Here is an 18,524-nt window from a genome sequence, read left to right as displayed (position 1 = left end):
CTAGGGTTTTCACGGAGCGCGGAAGGCAAAGTTCAAACAGCGCCGGCCCCCGCCCCCTTTTATAGGCAGGGCGCGGCTCTTTGGGAAACCCGCAATCCGACAGGGCGCGACGCTTCGGGAAACCCGCAATCCAACAGTACGCCGTCCATCAACGGTCACATCAGAAACCCCCGCGGAACCACTTCGAGCGAGGGCAGCGTCTCCGCCATCTAGCGACGTCTTCGGCACTAGGTGACTTTGTCAAACTGGTCCCTCGGAGGGCAAATGTTGGGGCGAAGGCAAAGACGCCACCCTTCGCTCGTCGTCTCTCGCTGCAGTCGCTGGTTTGACGAAGACAAAACGGGCAGGGACACCCTTCGCTTCATTCAGCACAAGACGAAGGCCTGCGGTGACGTCTCCCCGTAGCACGGCCTCGTCCTGCTCTGAGGCCCACGTGTGATCTGGCCCATTGTAACGGGCCCCGCGTGGCCGCCTTTGTGTTACGGGCCTAGTTTGTAAAGGCATTCTTGTAATTACGGCTTGTAACCCCGCTTTATGGGAATATTCTGGGGATAAACTAGGTGTCTGAGGGCACATGCGTCCTTAACACAAGGCGCTGGGCACTCAGATACCTATAAATACCCCCGCACAGTGCCCGTGAGAGGCTAGATCAACAGAGCTATTGCCCCCGTGCACGTAACCCTGTTGTCACCACCGTTCACCCTTGTTGGCCTCCTTGCTGCTGAGAGCAAGTTCCAACATAAGGTTGGGGGAGCAACACACACAAGACTCAAATACGCAGCACAACCACGCACACAAGTCATGACTTGAGCTCAAAAACACAACACACGGAGTTTGCAACTCAAATGGAGCTCAAATCACTAACACAGAGAATCAAATGCGTGGAGTTGGAGTCTTGGAATCTTAGGATGCTTAGTGAATGCTTAGATGACTCCTCCGTGCGCCTAGGGACCCTTTTTATAGCCCCAAGGCAGCTAGGAGTTGTTGGAGACAATCTTGGAAGGCAATTCCTGCCTTCTGTCGAGTGGCGCACCGGACAGTCCGGTGTGCCACCGGACAGTCCGGTGTAGCCTGTCTGGTGCGTGATTTCCTTCCAAATCGAGCACAGTCAACAGTTGCAGCTCCAGGCCCGTTGGTGCACCGGACACTGTCCGGTGCACACCGGACAGTCCGGTGCTCCCTTCCGACCGTTGGAGCTACCACGTGTTGCCCGCAGATTTCGCGGCCGACCGTTGGCGCTAGTGACCATTGGCTCACCAGACAGTCCAGTGCACCACCAGACAGTCCGGTGAATTTTAGCCACGTCGCCCCCTTGCTTTTCCCGAGAGCGACGAGTTCACCGCGGACGACTCACCGGACAGTCCGGTGCACCACCGGACAGTCCGGTGATTTTTAGCCGTACGCCGTCGTTGAGTCCCGAGAGCGGCAAGTTTACGTGAACCAGCCTGGCGCACCGGACAGTCCGGTGTGCCAGGCCGAACTGGAGTTGGCTGCACACAGCCAAGTCTTTTGCAATCCTTTTCTTACTGTTTTTAGCACTTAGACAAAACACATTAGTACTCAAAAGCAATGTACTAAGTCTAGAAACGTACATTTTTCTTTGATTTGCATTTCCCTCTTCATTTAGCATATAAGCACTTAGTCAATCGTGTTGGGCATTTAATCACCAAAACATTATAGAAATGGCCTAAGGGCACATTTCCCTTTCAGGTAGGACCTTGTGCTCCGTAATACGAGGTAAGAAATGCTTCTATGTGTTCGCCCATATAGTCATTAGGGAAGGTATCGTTTTGGGTCAAGTATTAGGCATTGGTGGGCCATCTCGGCTGGCGCAGGTGTGGCCGCCGCCGTGGCGGGCGTTGCGCCGCCGCTCTACGTAGTCAGAGGTAGAAGATAAGCTCGTGACCATCGGATTATCGATTGACGGCTACGATTAGATCAAGCCATAACGATTTGTATGGGCAGTGGGAAGACAGTAGATCATAGATCGTGGGGCTGTGGGTGATTCGTGTTTCATTGAATCTAGTTCATCGGATCTTGATCCAAGGGCTATCCTCGCTTATCACTTCAGTAGGGGCGCGATCTAATCCTGGCCCGCAGATTCGATCGGGCGGCTGAGATCGCAAATCTAAGACAAGTTGTGCCCTTGATCACTCTTCTTTACCTAATAATGTTCCTGCTAATCACTGTGACATGCTCAGGTTAATTTGATGGGACCTAATAGGTTTCCCTAGCATTATTTATCCCCCACCTTGCAAACAGATGAACTATTGGGTAGATTTGCTATTGCTCTACCTGGTTTTAGGAAATTAATGTTTTATTATGATCATGTTCTAATTATGTTGTTGTTTCAATATTGTTCATGATAAGATCATCATGTAAATTTGAACATGAAGAACCACCCGGGAAAATAGTGATACCACAAGGGTGGAATGGAACGCCCTTGGCCAAGTAATTAGGAAAGCTAGGGAGATATTACCTTACCCGGAAGAGGCAAGCGGGGAGGCGTCACTGCTAGAGTATAGGGAGGTCCTCGGGTCGAACTATCTGTAAAGCTTTTCGGATGAGGGATTCTTATGCTTCCTTCGTCCTGAATCCGTAGCGGGTTTTCTCGAACTAGTGGAACTTTGGAAAGGCCTCGTATTGCTACCCTGCCTCTCTTCCTCGATATGGAGTCCGATCAACCCCGTGGCAAATGGGTAACACGACTTGTGGGTAAAGATGTGTAACCTCTGTAGATTGTAAAACTGATATATCAGTCGTGCTCACGGTCATGAGCGGCTCGAACACTCACATGATTAACTTATTGAATTAAACTCAATTTATCATTTGCATTGCATTGTGGGTGTTATTATCAATTGTGACCTTTTACTTAATTGGGTTGATATCTATTTATACCTAGTAAACGCTAATAAAATTTTGACCAACTTTAAAAGCAATGCTCAGCTTTAAGCATCTCTTTTGGTAAGCCTTACACATTATATGAGCTCCCACCTTTGTTGAGTTCATGCACATTATTCTCCACAACTTGTTGAGCGATGAACGTATGTGAGCTCACCCTTGCTGTACTCACATCCCCCAGGTCAAGAGCAGGTATCACAGGACCAGGTGCATGAAGGATGTTGTGATGAGTTCGTGAGTGGTCTAGGCCGTCATCTCTCAGTCAACTTGTGTTGCTGGATCGTTGTCTTCGTATGATGTAATTATTTATCTATTTTGTATAGAACTCTGTTATATAATAATGATGTGACATTCGTTTCTATACCATGGGTCATCATATGTGTGAGACTTGATCCTAACACACTTGATGAATTTCGCGCCCGAGTTTTGGCCCCCTAAAATCCGGGTGTGACATCGGTGGATGGATGGCTGTGAATAGATGTAGGATACCTCTTTGCGCGTTTCAATCTAGACCGTTGAATCATATCGGACTGTCAGAATTCACGCGTACCCCTTTCGACTGACAGATTTGTTATTGAACCCTTACACTTTTTAGCAATCAATCTGCAGTTCACGTACATTCTAAGAACGTTACCACTAGGTCCACGATTTTATATGGTTGACCCTGCTCTTTAAAGAAAAAGGATCCGTCGTCCTAGTTATGTATTTTTACACCCGAGACCTTATAGAAACAATTGTAACTGTGGTTAGGTCCCTGAAAAATCCACAAGTAGGTCCCTCGTTAGTTGTTTTAAGTATAAAATTGATATTAAATAACTTACAGGTTTAGAAAACCTATAACTTACTCATTTTAACTCCGAATTTAGTGGTTCTCGAACCTACGATCTCTTAGCGACTCATAGAATTTTATTTTGTGGGTTGTTTCCATCATTGGTGTAATGTTATTTTTACTTATTGATTGCCTATATGTATGTTCTAATGCGAATATAAGCGAGGTCACGAGGAACTTGAAGCTCAACTTTTGGGGAAGCATGTGAGCACCTGGAATCGCAAGTAAAAGGCAAGTTGTGTTCTTGATTACATTCTTTGACCTAATAATGTCCATGATTTTGATAATCATCATGGCACTGTTAGACTTAATTTGATGGGACCTAATAGGTTACCTAGTTTTGTTTACCTCTACACCTTGCATGTAAATGAACTATTGGATAGCTTTGTTTTTGCTCTATCTGGTTTTGGGTGTTATTTTATATATGAATCATGATCATGCCTTATTATTACCGTTGACTGTTTATGGATTATTTATGATACATGATAAGATCATTTTGTTAATTGGAACATGGAGCTTAACCTGAGGCAACAATGCTACCACAAGAGTGGAATGAGACGCCCTTGGCCAAGTAAATAGGAAAGCTAGTGTGAGTTAACCCTTTCCCGAAAGGGGCAAGTGAGGTGTAGGAAGCTATCGGGGTAGGGAGGTTCTCGGGTCGATCTCTCTGCGATAGCTTTTTGGACGAAGGATTCCTATATTGCCCCTTCTGCCTGAATCCATAGCGAGTTCTCTTATGCTAGTGGAACTTTGTAAATGCCTCGTAGTGAGCCCTTGCCTACTCAGCTTGGTAATATTTAAGGGTCTGCGCAACCCGAGGCAAATAATGGATCATGGCTTGTGGGTAAAGATGTGCAACCTCTGCAGAGTGTAAAACTGGTAAATCAGTCGTGCTCATGGTTATTTGCGGCGCAGGACTCTCGCATGATTAAATGATGGAACTAAACTTAAACTTGACATGCATTGCATTACATTATGGGATTTGTTCATCATTGTGATCTATTATTTAATTGGATCGGTATATACTTATACTTAGTAACTGATAATAAAATTTTGATCTAGCTTTTAAAAGCAATACTCAGCCTTAATCATTATCCTTGGTAAGCCTTACACTACACATGAGCCCCCACCGCAAGTGAGCTCATATACACTTTTCCCCACACTTCCTCCTGAGTGATGACCATATGGGAGCTTACACTTGCTAGAATCACACCAGGTCAAGAATCAGGTACCGCTGGAGGAGCATGAAGGATGCCGCGACGAGTTCAAAGAGGTCTTGGTCGTCACCTCCCAGTCAACTATGATGGTGGAGGATCGTTGTTTTCGTATGATGTATTTTACTTAGCTATTTTTGTATGAAAAATATATTATATAATAAATATGTGACATTGGTTTTTGTACCATGAGTCATCATATATGTGAGACTTGATTCTAACATATATTTTATATACATCTAGATTTGCCCTTAAATCCAAGGGTAACACTCATGATCTTATCCTCCCTCCTTAGAGGCTTTCTCCCCTTTAAGGACATATGATGCCGGTTTATGGTGCTTGAATGTGCTGTCCATGGAGAGCTGGTCATCAACTACAAAAAATACCTACATATTTTCAGACTCCTGAAGGTAGATACTAATGGATCCTTCATTTATTTGTTTTTTTATCTTGTATGACCTATCCTTCATTTCAATAAGTTCTGTATTAATCTTATGCAGAAACAAATCAGGCTGCATGTCTATTTCCGTAAGGTCCTAGAAGCATCAATATATTCTGGTGGGTAAATAGAAATGCCACTGTTACATATATTTTGTTGAATTTTAGAAATGTCGTTCTGCTGGATGCCACACACTGGCCGAAGCAAAGGTACACATAACGCAAAAGAGGACAAAAGAATATGAGCTGAATGCGCAAAAAAACTAAGAAAAGCAGGCAAATTGTTGCAAATAATAAATAAGTACAAAAGATGAATCGGCCTATGAAAATTGAGTCCGATGGGAATTTGGATCCAAACAAAGGTTAAGCAGTGGGATGACTGGGATATAGCTGGTCTTCCTGGGCCAGAGCAATTAAGTGCTACTAGCGTAAGTGCATTTTAAATCCAAGTACTATCTGGTGAGTGGTGATCTTATTTAGTGTCGGGACCATAATTAGGGGTATCCTCAAGACCCCTAAATCTCAGCTGGTAACCCCCATCAACACAAAGCTGCAAAGGCCTGATGGGTGCGATTAAGTCAAGGATCGGTCCATTCAAGGGACACGATCGTGCCTCGCCCGAGCCTAGCCTCGGGCAAGGGAAGCCGACCCCGGAGAACCTACGTCTCGCCCGAGGACCCCCTCCAGCAACGGGCACACTATCGGCTTGCCCGAGGCCCAGTCTTCACCGAGAAGCAACCTTGGCCACATCGCCACACCGACCGACCAAATCGCAGGGGCATTTAATGCAAAGGTGGCCTGACACCTTTATCCTGACGCACGCCCTCCAGTCGACAGAGCCGAAGTGACCGCAGTCACTTCGCCGCTCTACTGATCGGTCTGACAAGAGGACAGCGCCGCCTGCGCCGCTCTGACTGCTGAGCCACCCGACAGAGTGAAGCTGACAGCAGCCAAGGCCGGCCTCGGGCGTCATAGGAAACTCTGCCTCGCCCGACCCCAGGGCTCGGACTCGGGCTCAGCCCCGGAAGACAGCGAACTCCGCTCCGCCTGACCCAGGGCTCGGACTCGGGCTCAGCCCCGGAAGACGGCGAACTCCGCTTCGCCCGACCCAGGGCTCGGACTCGGGCTCAGCCCCGGAAGACGGCGAACTCCGCTCCGCGCGACCCAGGGCTCGGACATGGGCTCAGCCCCGGAAGACGGCGAACTCCGCTCCGCCCGACCCAGGGCTCGGACTCGGGCTCAGCCCCAGAAGACGGCGAACTCCGCTCCACCCGACCCAGGGCCCGGACATGGGCTCAACCCCGGAAGACGACGAACTCCGCCTCGCCCGACCCCAGGGCTCGGACTTGGGCTCAGCCCCAGGAGACGACAGACTCCGCTTCGCCCGACCCCAGGGCTCGGACTCAGCCCTGGCCTCAGCCGACGGTCTCCGCCTCGCCCGACCCAGGGGCTCGGACTCGACCACGGCCACGGAAGAAAGACTCGACCTCGACCTCGGAGGAGCCTCCACATCGCCCAACCTAGGGCGCGGACCGACCATGTCGATAGGAGGCGCCATCATTACCCTACCCCGAGCTGACTCGGGCTACGGGGAACAAGACCGGCGTCCCATCTGGCTCGCTCTGCCAGATAGGCAATGATGGCGCCCCGCACGCTCTGTGACGACGGCGGCTCTTGGCCCCCTTACGGAAGCAAGATGACGTCAGCAAGGACTCGACAGCCCCGACAGCTGTCCTTCCGCCAGGCTCCAGCGCTCCTTCAACGGCCACGACACCACACGAACCGTGTGCCAAGACCTCTCCGGCTGCCACGATGGCATGTACTTAGGGCGCTAGCTCTCCTCCGCTAGACACGTAGCACTCTGCTACACCCCCCATTGTACACCTGGATCCTCTCCTTACGCCTATAAAAGGGAGGACCAGGGCCCTCTTACAGAGGGTTGGCCCGCGCGGAGAAGGACGGGACGACGCTCGCGCAAGGCCGCTCGCTCCCACTCCCGCGTGGACGCTTGTATCCCCCTACTGCAAGCGCACCCGACTCAGGCGCGGGGCTAACACGAAGGCCGCGGGATCCGCTCTCTCACGCCTGCCTCCCTCCAGCTGCTTCCTTTCCCCCCTTCGCGTTCCGCCTCGCGTCGACCCATCTGGGCTGGGGCACGCGGCGACAATTCACTCGTCGGTCCAGGGACCCCCCGGGTTTCGAAACACCGACAGTTGGCGCGCCAGGTAGGGGCCTGCTGCGTGTTGACGAACAGCTTCCCGTCAAGCTCCAGATGGGCAGTCTCTAGCAACCTTTCCAGCCCAGGACGGTGCTCCGTTTTGGGAATCTTGAGTTCGTGTCCCTCGATGGCAACTACGACATGATACTCCTTCCCCCGCCGTGCGACAGCGACAATGGCGATCGACAACCCGCTCGCCGGCGGGGAAATCGACGACGCCTTCCCCATGTGGTGGAAGGACGACATTCGGGCTTGTCCCGTCCCCTCCCCCACCGACGGAGGAGGAGGCGGGGCAACCAAGGCCAAGTGGGAAGCGGCACCTCGTTGGCTGTCGAGCGAGTCGACGGCGCCGGTGCCCCAACGGAGGGCGCGTCGGGCATCGATCTCGCGTCTGAGACGAAGACGAGCGCCGCCTCCCCGCAACATGCCAATCTCAAGCAAACGCACAACGCCAGCACGCTCGCAAAGGACTTGCTGGGCGTCACCCTCGTACCTGAGACAACGGTGCAGTCAGTCCCAGACGCGACCTCGTCACCGACCGTCGACCGAAAGGTACCGACCGATTCCCGTCTCGTGCCTTTTGGATTCAGCCTCGACCCACCAGGCGACTCCGCTTCGGTGAGCACTCTCTTAGAGGCGAGTCCAAACCCTCTGGGGTATCGCGTGCAGTCACCCTGGGACCAACTGACGGCCGACTCGACCTACGAGCCCTCGGGGTCCGAGGAAGATGGCAAGCCCGACCTCTGTTGGGATTTCTCCGGAATTGGTAACCCTAGTGTCGTGCGGGACTTCATGACCGCATGTGACTACTGCCTTTCTGACTGTTCCGACGGCAGCCGCGGCCTCGACAATGAGGACCGCGGCCCAAGTCATGAATGTTTCCACGTCGATCTAGGGGGTCTCGTCGAAGGCAACCATCTTGGTATGCCGGAAAACGGTGATCCCCCAAGGCCCGTGCCTCGCGTTGACATCCTTCGGGAGCTAGCTGTGGTCCCCGTCCCGGTGGGGGGTCCTGACCCACAGCTCGAGCAAATCCGCGAGAGGCAGACCAGGCTCGACGAGGGAGCAGGAACGCTTGTGCCGATCCGCCGGGACATCGGGCAGGAATGGGCGGTCCAACCCCCGGCCGGAGAAGCGCGTCATCTCCCCCAGGACATCCAGCACCGCATCGCCGACGACGTCAGGGTGAGGCCGCCGCCGGATTCCAGCGGAGTCGGCCAGAACCTGGCTGCAGCGGCAATACTCCTCCGCGCGATGCCGGAGCCATCAACCACCGAGGGGCGGCGTATCCAGGGAGAGCTCAAGAATCTCCTGGAGAACGCCGCGGTCCGACGGGCCGAAAGCTCTGCCTCCCGAAGGCAGGGGTTCCCCTCGGAACATCGCGCCGCGACTTCCCGATTCATGCGGGAAGCCTCGGTCCACTTCGGGCGCGCGTGCAACACAGCGCCTGCAGTCCCGGGTCGCCTCAGCAACGAGCGTCATCATCATAGCCGTCGGGCCCACCTCGACAACAGGGCGCGCCGAGGCTACCACCCCAGGCGTGGGGAACGCTACGACAGCGGGGAGGATCGAAGTCCTTCGCCCGAACCACCCGGTCCGCAGGCTTTCAGCCGCGCCATACGACGGGCACCGTTCCCGACCCGGTTCCGAACCCCGACTACTATCACAAAGTACTCGGGGGAGACGAGACCGGAACTGCGGCTCGCGGACTATCGGCTGGCCTGCCAACTGGGTGGAACGGACGATGACAACCTCATCATCCGTAACCTCCCCCTGTTCCTCTCTGACACCGCTCGAGCCTGGCTGGAGCACCTGCCCCCGGGGCAGATCTCCAACTGGGATGACCTGGTCCAAGCCTTCGCCGGCAATTTCTAGGGCACGTACGTGCGCCCTGGGAACTTCTGGGATCTCCGAAGCTGCCGCCAGCAGCCAGGAGAGTCTCTCCGGGATTACATCCGACGATTCTCGAAGCAGCGCACAGAGCTGCCCAACGTCACCGATTCAGATGTCATCGGCGCGTTCCTCGCCGGCACCACATGCCACGACCTGGTGAGCAAGCTGGGTCGCAAGACCCCCACCAGGGCGAGCGAGCTGATGGACATCGCCACCAAGTTCGCCTCTGGCCAGGAGGCGGTTGAGGCCATTTTCCGGAAGGACAAGCAGCCCCAGGGCTACCCACCGGAAGATGCTCCCGAGGCGTCAACTCAACGCGGCGCCAAGAAGAAGGGCAAGAAGAAGTCGCAAGCGAAACGCGACGCCGCCGACGCGGACCTTGTCGCCGCCGCCGAGTACAAGAACCCTCGGAAGCCTCCCGGAGGTGCCAACCTCTTCGACAAGATGCTCAAGGAGCCGTGCCCCTATCATCAGGGGCCCGTCAAGCACACCCTTGAGGAGTGTGCCATGCTTCGACGACACTTCCACAAGGCCGGGCCACCCGCGGAGGGTGGCAAGGCCCTCGACGACGCAAAGGAGGAAGATCACAAGGCAGGAGGGTTCCCCGAGGTCCGCGACTGCTTCATGATCTACGGCGGACAAGTGGTGAACGCCTCGGCTCGGCACCGCAAGCAAGAGCGTCGGGAGGTCTGCTCGGTAAAGGTGGCGGCGCCAGTCTACCTAGACTAGTCCGACAAGCCCATCACCTTCGACCGGGTCGACCATCCAGACTACGTGCCGAGCCCGGGGAGATACCCACTCGTTGTCGACCCCATCATCGGCAACGTCAGGCTCACCAAGGTCCTCATGGACGGAGGCAGCAGCCTCAACATCATCTACGCCGAGACCCTCGGGCTTCTGCGGATCGATCTGTCCTCGATCCGGACGGGCACTGCGCCTTTCCACGGGATCGTCCCCGGGAAGCGCGTTCAACCCCTCAGACAACTCGACCTACCCGTCTGCTTCGGGACGCCCTCCAACTTTCGAAAGGAGACCCTCACATTTGAAGTGGTCGGGTTCCGAGGAACCTACCACGCAGTGCTGGGGAGGCCATGCTACGCCAAGTTCATGGCCGTCCCCAACTACACCTACCTCAAGCTCAAGATGCCGGGCCCCAATGGGGTCATCACCGTCGGGCCCACGTACCGACACGCATACGAATGCGATGTGGAGTGCGTGGAGTACGCTGAGGCCCTCACCGAATCCGAGGCCCTCATCGCTGACCTGGAGAGCCTTTCTAGGGAGGCGCCCGACGTGAAGCGCCACGTCGGCAACTTCGAACCAGTGGAGACGGTCAAGTCCATCCCTCTCGACCCCTGCAACGACGCCTCCAAGCAGTTCCGGATCGGTTCCGAGCTCCACCCCAAATAGGAAGCAGTGCTCGTCGACTTTCTCCGCGCAAACGCCAACATTTTCGCGTGGAGTCCCTCGGACATGCCCGGCATACCGAGGGAAGTCGCCGAGCACTCTCTGGATATCCGAGCTGGGGCCCGACCCGTGAAGCAACCTCTGTGCCGATTCGACGAAGAAAAGCGCAGGGCCATAGGTGGGGAGATCCACAAGCTACTGGCGGCAGGGTTCATCAAAGAGGTATTCCATCCCGAATGGCTTGCTAACCCTGTGCTTGTGAGAAAGAAAGGGGGGAAATGGCGGATGTGTGTAGACTACACTGGTCTAAACAAAGCATGTCCGAAGGTTCCCTACCCTCTGCCTCGCATCGATCAGATCGTGGATTCCACTGCTGGGTGCGAAACCCTATCTTTCCTCGATGCCTGCTCAGGGTATCACCAGATCAGAATGAAGGAGTCCAACCAGCTCGCGACTTCATTCATCACACCCTTCGGCATGTACTGCTATGTTACAATACCGTTTGGTTTGAGGAATGCGGGAGCAACGTACCAGCGATGCATGAACCATGTGTTTGGCGAACACATCGGCCGAACGGTCGAGGCCTACGTCGATGACATCGTAGTCAAGACGAGGAAAGCCTCCGACCTCCTTTCCGACCTTGAAGCGACGTTCCGATGTCTCAAGGCGAAAGGCGTGAAGCTTAATCCCGAAAAGTGTGTCTTCGGGGTCCCCCGAGGCATGCTCTTGGGGTTCATCGTCTCCGAGCGGGGCATCGAAGCCAACCCGGAGAAGATTGCAGCCATCACCAGCATGGGGCCAATCAAGGACTTGAAAGGCGTACAGAGGGTCATGGGATGTCTCGCGGCTCTGAGCCGCTTCATCTCCCCGCCTCGACAAAAGAGGTCTGCCTCTGTACCGCCTCTTAAGGAAAGCTGAGTGCTTCGCTTGGACTCCCGAGGCCGAGGAAGCCCTTGGGAACCTGAAGGCGCTCCTCACGAACGCGCCCATCTTGGTGCCCCCCGCTGCCGGAGAAGCCCTCTTGATCTACGTCGCCGCAACCACCCAGGTGGTTAGCGCCGCGATCGTGGTTGAGAGACGAGAAGAAGGGCATGCATTGCCCGTCCAGAGGCCAGTCTACTTCATCAGTGAGGTACTGTCCGAGACCAAGATCCGCTACCCGCAAATCCAGAAGCTGCTGTACGCGGTGATCCTGACACGGCGGAAGTTGCGACACTACTTCGAGTCTCATCCGGTGACTGTGGTGTCATCCTTCCCCCTGGGAGAGATCATCCAGTCCCGAGAGGCCTCGGGTAGAATTGCGAAGTGGGCGGTGGAGATCATGGGCGAGACGATCTCGTTCGCCCCTCGGAAGGCCATCAAGTCCCAGGTCTTGGCGGACTTCGTGGCTGAATGGGCCGACACCCAGCTCCCGACGGCTCCGATCCAACCGGAGCTCTGGACCATGTTTTTCGACGGGTCGCTGATGAAGACGGGGGCCGGCGCAGGCCTCCTCTTCGTCTCGCCCCTCGGGAGGCACCTACGCTACGTGCTACGCCTCCACTTCCCGGCGTCCAACAATGTGGCGGAGTACGAGGCTCTGGTAAATGGGTTGCGAATCGCCATCGAGCTAGGGGTCCGACGCCTCGACGCTCACGGTGACTCGCAGCTCGTCATCGACCAAGTCATGAAGAACTCCCACTGCCGCGACCCAAAGATGGAAGCCTACTGCGATGAGGTTCGGCGCCTGGAAGACAAGTTCTACGGGCTCGAGCTCAACCACATCGCCCGACGCTACAACGAGACTGCGGACGAGCTGGCTAAAATAGCCTCGGGACGAACAACAGTTCCCCCGGACGTATTCTCCCGAGACCTGCATCAACCCTCCGTCAAGACCAAGGACACGCCCGAGCCCGAGGCACCTTCGGCTCCGCCCGAGGCACCTTCGGCTCCGCCCGAGGCACCCTCGGCTCAGTCCGAGGTACCCTCGGCCCAGTCCGAGGTACCCTCGGCACGGTCCGAGGTACCCTCGGCTCAGCCCGAGGTACCCTCGGCCCCCGAGGGTGAGGCACTGCGCGTCGAGGGGGAACCGAGCGAGGTCACGCCTAATCAAAGCTGGCAGACCCCGTACCTGCAATATCTCCACCGAGGGGAGCTGCCCCTCGACCAAGCCGAAGCTCGGCAGTTGGCGCGTCGCGCTAAGTCTTTCGTCTTGCTGGGGGATGGGAAGGAGCTCTACCACCGCAGCCCCTCAGGCATCCTCCAGCGATGCATTTCCATCGCCGAAGGCCAGCAGCTCTTGCAAGAGATACACTCGGGGGCTTGCGGCCATCACGCAGCACCTCGAACCCTCGTTGGAAATGCCTTCCGACAAGGATTCTACTGGCCGACGGCGGTGGCCGACGCTACTAGAATTGTCCGCACCTGCGAAGGGTGTCAGTTCTACGCGAGGCAGACCCACCTGCCTGCTCAGGCTCTACAGACCATACCCATCACCTGGCCGTTTGTTGTGTGGGGTCTGGACCTCGTTGGCCCCTTGCAGAAGGCACCCGGGGGCTACACGCACCTGTTGGTCGCCATCGACAAATTCTCCAAGTGGATCGAGGTCCGACCCCTAAACAGCATCAGGTCCGAATAGGCGGTGGCGTTCTTCACCAACATCATCCATCGCTTTGGGGTCCCGAACTCTATCATCACCGACAACAGAACCCAGTTCACCAGTAGAAAGTTCCTGGACTTCTGCGAGGATCACCACATCCGGGTGGACTGGGCTGCCGTGGCACACCCCATGACGAATGGGCAAGTGGAGCGGGCCAACGACATGATCCTGCAAGGACTCAAGCCTCGGATCTACAACGACCTCAACAAGTTCGGCAAGCGGTGGATGAAGGAACTCCCCTCGGTGGTCTGGAGTCTGAGAACAACGCCGAGCCGAGCCACGGGCTTCACTCCGTTCTTTCTAGTCTATGGGGCCGAGGCCATCTTGCCCACAGACTTGGAATACGGTTCCCCGAGGGCGAGGGCCTACACCGACCAAAGCAACCGAGCCAACCGAGAAGACTCACTGGACCAGCTGGAGGAGGCTCGGGACATGGCCTTACTACACTCGGCGCGGTACCAGCAGTCCCTGCGACGCTACCACGCCCGAGGGGTTAGATCCCGAGACCTCCAGGTGGGCGACCTGGTGCTTCGGCTGCGACAAGACGCTCGAGGGCGGCACAAACTCACGCCTCCCTGGGAAGGGCCATTCGTCATCGCCAAGGTCCTGAAGCCCGGAACGTACAAGCTAGCCAACAACCAAGGCGAGGTCTACAGCAACGCTTGGAACATCCAACAGCTATGTCGCTTCTACCCTTAAGATGCTTTCAAGTTGCTCGTATACCTCGTTCACACACTAAGTCTGGTCGTCAAGGAAGGGTCAGCCTTGCCTCGGCAAAGCCCGACCCTCCCTCGGGGGCTAGAAGGGGGCAACCCCCTCTGCGTCGAAATTTTCCTCGAAAAAAGAAAAAAAAATCTTTTCTGCCAGAATGCCTTTCGTGCTCTTCGACTACTTCAAAAGTGGATCCTAAAAACGACGGAGTACACGTAAGCAGCCAAGGCTGACCGAGCCGAGGGACTCCTACGCCTCCGGGATACGGATACCTCACTCATCACCTTCTGCGATAAGTAACTTGCGCTCGGATAAGTGACTCCACGGACCGAACAAGTCTTCATGCTCGAGAGCTCCTCTGCCGAAATGATTTTTCGGGCCTTCTCGACTGCGTCGGTAACAGAACCCTATGGACGAGTAAGAGCGCGCATAAGCGGCAAGGCCGACCGAGCCGAGGGATTCCTACGCCTCCGGGATACGGATACCTCACTCATCGCCTTCCGTGAGGAGCAACTCTCGCCCGCACAAACAATTCTGTTACCGACAAATGAGTCCGGATACTTGAAACAAGAGGAAAAGGAACGCAGCTTTACAACACGACGACGGTGTGTTTAGGCCTCGGCGGCCGCAGAAAACATACACACACTACAAGACAACCTGATCCTGCAGGCTCGGACGTCGATAGCCGGAGGGGGCAGCAGCACCCTCGGCATCAACTACACCTTCGGCGGGGTCTGACCTAGCCTCGGACGGCGATGCGGTCGGAGGGCCCCCACTCTGAAGGACGACATCAGCACCACACCCGGGCCATCGCCGCCAGGGTCTTCTTCGAGAATCCGGCCCGAGCAGGCGGCTCGGCCGGCCACCCCGAGGCCTCGGCCAGCTGTCCCCCAAAGACATCAGCTCGGCTTGTGGCCTCGGCAGCTCAACTCCGGCGTCAGTTCCGCCAGTGGACGACCCGGCCAGGCTCTGGCCAACTACACCTCCTTTTCGAAGCCAACTCTGCCTCCGTCCGTGCTGACACCGCTACCTCCGGCTTCGGCTCGTCAAAGGGCGGCCGAGGGGTTCCTTTAACTAAGCAAGAGGGGCCTCGGACAGCAAGGCCGACCGAGCCGAGGGACTCCTACTCCTCCGGGATACGGATACCTCACTCGTCACCTTTGCACGAGGCAACTCACGCTCGGTGAAGCGGTTCAGATAATCTACAAGGCGAGTCTCAGTGCTCGAAATGAAGAAAAAACACGGCTCCGTGCCGAAAATACATACACGTTCAGGCCTCGACAGCCGCATTGAACAAAACACCGACACTTAAGGTGCCTTTACAAACGAAACTCCGGTTCCACCTCCGCAGGTACAAACAACCCCACGCGACTGGGGGGGCCTGCGGAGCAACAGAAGACCGACGAACGGCTCGCCGTCGCCCGCCCCGGCAGCGGCAACGACGACGACTTCTGCCCCGGAGGGCCGAACAACGGCAGCGATGACCTCAGGGCGGATGCTGCTGCCATGAGGCCCTCGCCCATGCCCCCAACTCGAGAGGCAAGGACGGGCAGAAGGCCGAAGAGTTGGAGGTCAGTCCGTGGGTGGCACCGGCTAGCTCGTCGGCGGCGGAACCTCTTCCAGCTGCCGTGGCGGAAGGCGGCACCGGGAGCGGCTCCGAAGCCGCTCGGCTCAGAGAGCCAGGCACGCGGCAGCTGCCCATGCCATGAACGGCGGACGCCCTTCCCCCCGATCACTGAGGGAAGGAGCGGGCCGCCGCCCGCACAGGGACCGACCCCAACTCGGCACACTCCCCTCTCCAGCACTGATGATGAAAATCCTTGAGGCTGAGGGAGGGGCAGAGGCCGCAACCCGGCTTGCTTTCCCCCTCCATCGAACTGGAGGTCACCGTCTTGGGTGACCGCCGGCGGAGGGGTGCAGCCGGGCTGCACGATGAAAATCCTTGAAGCCGAACGATGGCTGAAAGGTACCAACTTCCATGAAGTTGCGTTCCTCCGACGACAATACGGAGGGATTCCGGGCGTCCCCCGCCCGGGGGCTCGGAAGGTGGGAAGGCACGATGCATGAGGGGAGCGTGAAGACATGGTTGCCCTCCAAGGGGGTCGCCCCCCTTTTAAAGGCGACTCTCCCCACTTGCGTCCTCGACCGTTGCGGGTTGAGTCTTCTCCGACACGCTCCAAGATTCTCCCCCCACGGCGCGGGGGCTGGGTCCCACACGTCATGCAAGCCGGTCCAGGGGAGAAGAAGCCAAACCGCCATGCGCGCGCGGTGCGTGCAACCACCCGACGGTTACAAGCACTCCTCCACTTTCGCCCAGACCAGCGGGTGAAAGGGCAGACAACCATGCAGGCGGCATGCAACCGTGCCAAGTGGGCGCGCCCCTTCGACTCCAACGAGCCCAGCATGGAGGTCCAGGCCCACGCGTCATGCAACCGGCGCGCCGGTTGCTACGTGTGAGCAACTGCACCGCCACTCACGCCACTACCGCGCCTCCTCGACTACGGAGTCAATACCGCGACTCGAGGCAACCCTGCAGTGCCAGCCAAGCGCGACGGTCAAATGCGGTCAAAATTGGGCCGGCAGTAATGGCGGTGACAGGCGGGCAGAAGCAGTGGTCACGTCGTCAGCCAAGCTCACGTCCCATCCAGGGGCAGCGGGGGAGCCTTCTCCCACGGTGTGAAGACGGTGCGCCCATGATCCGTTCCTCGAATGGCGCGTGCACGCGCAACGACCGCCTCGTGAACCACTTGCCCCGTCGCATTAACTCTGCGGCAGGACAGGCGGCGCCTCAGGCGGGAGAAGCAAGCGACGCTTCGCCTTCGCCATAATAACCGCGTCGAAAAAGGTACACCATGTCATTCGACTTCGTATCCTTTTCCTCTTTCTCTCTCTTACAACAGGGACCGAGAAAGGGGGACACCCCGAAAAGGACCCTTCTCCGTGAAGGAAACAGGCTCCGAGCCTCCCTACTGATCAGAGGTTCGAAGGCTGGCCCCTCGGAGGGGTTCAATAGCCGCCTCAGAGCACGTGGGCTCCACACCCACTACTGGTCAGAGGTTCGAAGGCCGGCCCCTCGAAGGGTTCAACGGCCGCCTCAGGCCACTCGGGCTCCGTGCCCACTACTGATCAGGGGTTCGTAGGCTGGCCCTCGAAGGGTTCACAGTCGCCTCAGACATAGAGCGAGGGATGACCCTGGGTACGTTCGATACATAACCAAGGCTTGGGCTACACTCCCGAGGTACCCTAGGACATTTCCGAGACCAGCGGGAGCGATCTTGTAACGGAATCCCATCAGAGGGAGGCATCGAGCCCTCGGACCCCGTCGACAGGGGACCAGGTCCGTCAGATCACCCGCAGGTACTTTTGGGCGCGCCTCTGGGCCTCTAGCCGACCCCTAACAAATGGGGCACGGACGTCCGCTCGGATTACCCGCCAGCAGCTCACCGAAAACACCATGTTCGGCGCCCTCCGAGGACAACATGGCGCTTTCCCCCCCTCCTCCTTGCGGAAAGGCGACACAGGGGCGTATGTAAAAAAGACGAGTCTGTCATTGACCGTCCTCTCGCCCTGTGCAGAGGCTCGGGGGCTGCTCTCGCAAACCCGGCTCTGGCCAAATGTTGACAGCGTCAACATACCAGCCCGAGAACTTGGGACCCGACCGTGCACTCGGGCTACGGCCAGCTCGCATGAGGGAACAACTAGACCAGCCGAAGTGTTGCGAAACACACTAAGACCTCGAAGGAGTAAAACTACTCCTCCGAGGCCTCGGGGGCTACACCCGGCGGGTGCGCTCGCGCGCACCCACCGGAACAGAATGCAACCGAAAAAGGCTGGTCCCCTTGCAAAAAAAATGCGGCAAAAGCCTCCAAGCGAGTATTAGTACTCCCTTGGAGGCTCGGGGGCTACTGTCGGGGACCATAATTAGGGGTACCCTCAAGACCCCTAAATCTCAGCTAGTAACCCCCATCAGCACAAAGCTGCAAAGGCCTGATGGGTGCGATTAAGTCAAGGATCGGTCCATTCAAGGGACACGATCGTGCCTCGCCCGAGCCTAGCCTCGGGCAAGGGAAGCCGACCCCGGAGAACCTACGTCTCGCCCGAGGACCCCCTCCAGCAACGGGCACACTATCGGCTCGCCCGAGGCCCAGTCTTCACCGAGAAGCAATCTTGGCCACATCGCCACGCCGACCGACCAAATCGTAGGGGCATTTAATGCAAAGGTGGCCTGACACCTTTATCCTGACGCACACCCTCCAGTCGACAGAGCCGAAGTGA

Source organism: Zea mays, chromosome 1 (assembly GCF_902167145.1).
Source record: "Zea mays cultivar B73 chromosome 1, Zm-B73-REFERENCE-NAM-5.0, whole genome shotgun sequence".
Taxonomy (NCBI): Eukaryota; Viridiplantae; Streptophyta; class Magnoliopsida; order Poales; family Poaceae; genus Zea; species Zea mays.
Note: the sequence above shows the minus strand (reverse complement) of the source record.